Below are 5743 nucleotides of genomic sequence, written 5' to 3'. Positions count from 1 at the left end.
CCCTGTCTAGGATAGTGGCATCGTTATTTGATTACATGTAAGACCACGTTTGGGACGTTGGTATTGTACGAGCTTTTTGAGTTATCCTCGTATCCTTTTTGATTCCGAATGATTCTACGGGCAAAGACAAGGCAAAACAGAATGTGAGTTCGATTTAAATGAAACAGGTATATTTGAGTTATATGAAAGTTGGAAATAAAGGTAAGTATTGTGGTGTAAGATGAAAATGTAAACTAATTTCTTAAAAATGATTATATATATGTTTTCAAGATTGAGAGTATTCAGCCTAATTGTATGAATTATATATGTTCTTTGATAAACTATTTGCTTATAACTTACTAAGCTATTTAAGCTTACTGTGTGTTTGTTCATGCATTGTTTTATAGATTTTGGAGGTTAGTTACGAGCTCGGGGATCGTCAAGGAAGTCCGTCACACTATTGATCTCTGTTTTGGTATTTTGAAAGCTCGAAACCTTGAACGTATGGCATGTATAAGCTAGCTTTTATTTTGGTTGGTCTTGAAATTTGTAGATATTTAGCCATGCAAAAATGGCTTGATATTAATGCTAATGTTGAAGTAATTTTGGGACATGGTATATATATGTTTGGTATGCTTGGTATATGAATTTGGTATGATGAAAGAATATATATGTATATATGGTTTATGGTTAGTTCATTTTTGTGAGCTTGATATAAGAATGATGGATTTGTTTTGGTTGTGTTTTGCTAATGAAGCTATGATAGTGATTTTCGGTTCTGTATTAGCTAAACTTGTAAGTATGATTTGTAGTATAATTTATGTGTGGAATGGTTTTGAGATTTGGTTTGATTAAATAGGTAAAATGCTAGGTATATTTGTTCTATTAAGTGGCATAATTTGCAAGTGTGATAGGTAGGTCATTTTAGGTGTGAGATGATGATATGATTCGGTTTAGTTAGTTAAGTAAAAAGGATGATTATATCATTGAGGATGCATTGGATAATTCGGTTTATATGATGTAAATGTCAAGTGTGATTGTTTTTGATATGTGATAGTTATGTAATGCCATGAGAATTTGTTTATTAGTATGGTTTAAAATGTATCAATATTTGATTATATAAATTGTTTTGTAATATATTTGACAAATGATAAAATTGATTCAATCTCTATGTGAGATGAATTATGATTTTTGAAACATATTTATATTCGTCAATAATAGGTAATATATATATGTCATGGATGGATGATTAAACATTTGGACTAGTATAATGTGTATATTTAGTAAGGCTAGTTGGTAATGAAATGACAGGTTTGGTTTAACATCGAATAAAGAAAATTTGTACTACCTTTGTGGTTAATTTTGATAGTGAATAAGAGATAAATGGCTTTGAATGGTATATGTAAATTTTGGCATGATGTATTACCTATGAAGTTGGTATGTTTGGTTAGGCAATTAAGTTTAGTAATAGTTATTAATATTATGGTGATTTGTGCATACTTTAGCAGTATTAAAAGTACATTGGGGCTATGTGGTAATGTTAAGTAATATTTTATAAAATAATGATTATTAATGTCGCATGATATGGAATGAAATGGTTTAGTATGCATATGTATATAGGTTATTAAAATGTATGATAAAATAATAATAATTTGATATAAAATTGATGTATATCAATGGATATCTTGTTATATGCTTGTTTATAAAAATGAATTATGTCGATGTTTGACTATGATAAGTCGATGTATGACTTTTGATACTAAAGTGATCGTGAAATGTTCCGACATGTCCGGTAATGTCTCTAAACCCTAGCCTGACGACGAATACGGGTTAGGGGTGTTACACACAATCGATCAGAGCGAATCGTGCGACCCTAGGGAAAATTATAGAATTATGGGCCCATATACTCGTTTGGGCCCACACGCCCGTGTGGCCCACATGCCTAGATTGGTCCTGCTCGTGTGGTCCACACGTCCTAGCCCAAAATCCACACGCCCAACTTGGCCTTTCCCGTGTGGCCCACACGGCCACACTCGAGCCACCACACGGCCGTGTGCTGCGCACGACCATGCCTTCATCGATCACACGGTCGTCTCTCGCACACAGCCATCTACATGGCCGGCCACATGCCCGTGTGGCGTCGATAGTGGCCATTTTTAACCTTTGCCGAAACTGAATTTTTCGCGTTTCGAGTACACACCTGGTACGTTTTTGCAGCAAACGCAATCCCAAGACCACCAGAACCTATAATTGTCCAACAAATTCACCATATTAGTAGTTTAAAACGCGACTAAACCGAACCACATCGAAAAAGGTAACCCTTTAATTAACCAAAATCTTTACCTTCGAACGAACAGCGATGATTTCACACTACTAGATTGCCGATTAACAGCCCCCCAGCCTATTGATCTCCTAAACCACAAAACGAACTCCATCAACAAAAATATTCACTAATCGAAGCAAAAACCATACTTACCCCACTTACCAAACGCACCAAAAACACCCAAAAATCAAGATACGAGACCGCGACAGCAGATAAAAAGACTTGTAGCAAAAACACCAAAAAGAGAAAATGAGGAAGGGAAAAGACAGAGAATAGGTAGAAAGTTCACGTCTGAGTTCTTCTGGGAAATTTGGAAAAGAGAGGAAATTTGGAAAAAAAATAAACATATAATACTAAACAAATCTGTTATTAGGAATCCCACAAATCTCTCCCACTGACTTCTCAATCTCAGCCAGCATAACTCCACCATAACTCTATCATTTAACCGAGCAAAAAAATAAACTCATTCGCTCACGCAAAGATTTGAACACAAGACCTTCAACACACCAACTTCTTTACCATTCGAACCAACAAGCTCATTCTAATATGATTTAACAGACAATTTTATAACAACCCACTCAACTAAAGCAAGGCTTGGATTTAAAAAAATAACCAAATTTTGCTAAAGGTAAGGCTTGAACTTAAGACCTCACACACACCCAGAACACTTAATCACTAACACAGACATATTTGTGTTAGATATTTATAGAATTAGGGATAAGTTGATCAAGACATTACAAAACGCACCACCTATTCAAACCCACTTAAGAAAAATACTAAAACTGCAACTATTAACATCTCTTTTAGAGAAAGCATAGCAGACTATTGACGCTACTACTTCTTTCAAGTAAAGTAGAACGAGTTTTATTTATGAATATCATTTACTTGGTAGTATCTAGTGGATCTTGTTTTCTAGAAAAATCACGACGAGAATAGCTAAAAAATACTAAAAATAAATTACGAAAGAGAAAAGTTCGTATATTTTATAATTAAATTTAAATAAAATGTAAGTATAGTCGTATATATCAAAACTTACAACACAAATTATAGATATAAAGAAAATTGAAATTACAAAAAAAAATATATGTATATATTCGAATTTAAATTAGAATAAATATATTTGTCAATCGGCTTCGGGGATTGTGGTCAGAAACAGCGAAAGGGATGTTCTTCTATCGAGCTCAGAGATTCATCAAGAAGTGACCTCAACCTTCGCTGTTGAGGTGCTTGCTTGCCGCAAAGCAGCCCAAATTGGAATAGACATGCAATGGCCAAAGATCATAATAGAATGCAATTCATTAACAATAATCAAAAAGTGCAAGGCAAAAAGACAAGATAAATCACAGGCAGGAGCATATATACAAGATATTCAATAGATAACGGCTAGATCTAAAAACTTAATGTTTGAATATATTCCAAGAATAGCAAAGAGTTTAGCACATACATTAGCAACTGAATCTTTGAAGAAGAAGGAGGAGATATACCTGTTAGGAAACGTCCCTGAAACCAGAAAGAATATGATAGAGTGCAAGAACCAGACTGAAAATGGGCGGAGTAGAAGAGGAAGAAAGGAAAGTTTGGAACGGGTAGATCAATGGTTTAGGTGATAAATGCTTTCCTTGAAAATATGGAACCGTCATAAAGAAGAAATGGCAGATTGATAGACAAGACGGGCATTAGAATTCTCTGCTTGGGCAAAGTAGCGGTGATAATTATGAGATTCTAGAATTTTCTTAATTTATTTTTTTGAATATTTATTTTATTCGGGCCATTGTTAAAATGCCCTTAAAAATCTGTTAAAATTCATACTCCAATTAAAACCATCACTCTCGTCGCCGCTTCCTCGGCTGTATCTCTTTATTCCTTCGCTTTTGCTACGGCGGCGCCGTTCGCTAGAATCTCCTCCAAACAACAAACAACGACGACGAAAGCTACGGTCCTTTTCCCCTTTGGAATCGCCTCAAAAGCCTAAGCTTTGCTCATATTTTGCCAAAGGTATGTATAAATTCCAACTCTTTTTTTTTTCTTTTTATCCATTTTATTTATCTTTTCTTTGAATTTGGTTTTGTTCAGCTGAGCTTAAGCTATATTTCAATGGTGAAAGTAAAAGTACTTAGCTTAGTGTTTGAATGTGTAATTAATTTTTGAATATTACTATCTGATGTTTAAAATTGTAGTTTTCTTTCTAAAATGTTTTATGCTAACTTTAAAATTGAGTGAAGTAAGATAGTTTGTTCTGTAAATGATCAATTGTTAATGCATTAGTAAAATCTGAAAAAAGAAAGTACAAAAATATGTAATCATGGAATAAGTTATTTTATTAGGCTCACCAAAATTTTGCCACCAAAATTTTGCGAGTGTCCTGTTTCAGTGTCAGTATGGGCAGATTTATTAATCCCGAATTTATTACAGGAATCTAATTTGGAGTTCCTATAGTGGCTCACTTGGGTTTTTGCTCAAAACACTCCCTCCAAGTGTAGATTATTCTATCGTGCGCTATGGGAAATCTGGGGAGAAAGGATTGCTAGAATGCATGAGAAGGCAAGTAGAACTGGGAAAGAAATAGCGAGCTTGGTCAGTCAGTAAAGGTAAATTTTGATGGAGCATATGATGGGCAACTTTGTCAATCGGCTTCGCGGATTGTGGTCAGAAACAGTGAAGGGGATGTTCTTCTATCGAGCTCAAAGATTCATCAAGAAGTGACCTCAGCCTTTGCTGCTGACGCGCTCGCTTGCCTCAAAGCAGCCCAAATCGGAACAGACATGCAATGGCCGGAGATCATAATAGAATGTGATTCATTAACAATAATCAAAAAGTGCAAGGAAAAAAGACAAGATAAATCACAGGTAGGAGAAAATATACAAGATATTCAATAGACAACGGCTAGATCTAAAAACTTAATGTTTGAATATATTCCAAGAATAGCAAACGGTTTAGCACATGCATTAGCAACTGAATCGTTGAAGAAGGAGGAGGAGATATACTTGTTAGGAAGCGTCCCTGGATATGCTGAAAACCAGAAAGAATATGATAGAGTGCGAGAACCAGACTGAAAATGGATGGAGCAGAAGAGGAAGAAAGGAAAGTTTGAAACGAGTAGATTAATGGTTTAGGTGATAAATGCTTTCCTTGAAAATATAGAACCGTCATAAAGAAGAAATGGCAGATTGATAGACAAGACGGGCATCAGAATTATCTGATTCAGCAAAGTAGCGGTGATAATTATGAGATTCTATAATTTTCTTAATTTTTTTGAATATTTATTTTGTTCGGGCCATTGTTAAAATGCCCTTAAAAATCTGTTAAAATTCATACTCCAATTAAAACCATCACTCTCGTCGCTATTTTCTCGGTTGTATCTCTTTATTCCTTCGCTTTTGCTACGGCGGCGTCGTTCGTTAGAATTTCCTCTTAAAAACAAACAACGACGACGAAAGCTAC

At 34.8% G+C, this 5743-nt stretch overlaps 1 long non-coding RNA gene across 1 annotated transcript; it reads right to left on the bottom strand.

Moving 5' to 3' along the window:
- Positions 1 to 1679: 1679 nt before the first annotated feature.
- LOC128036094 (uncharacterized) lies at positions 1680 to 4292 on the bottom strand. The gene is made up of 3 exons (XR_008192978.1): positions 3787 to 4292; positions 2323 to 2391; positions 1680 to 2223 (listed from the first exon to the last, which is right to left on the bottom strand). It is a non-coding gene; the product is annotated as an uncharacterized LOC128036094 (long non-coding RNA).
- Positions 4293 to 5743: the final 1451 nt, after the last annotated feature.

Source organism: Gossypium raimondii, chromosome 13, assembly GCF_025698545.1.
Source record: "Gossypium raimondii isolate GPD5lz chromosome 13, ASM2569854v1, whole genome shotgun sequence".
NCBI classification, from domain to species: Eukaryota; Viridiplantae; Streptophyta; class Magnoliopsida; order Malvales; family Malvaceae; genus Gossypium; species Gossypium raimondii.
The sequence above is the reverse complement of the archived record's forward strand: the minus strand, read 5'-3'. Positions and strand labels throughout refer to the sequence as shown.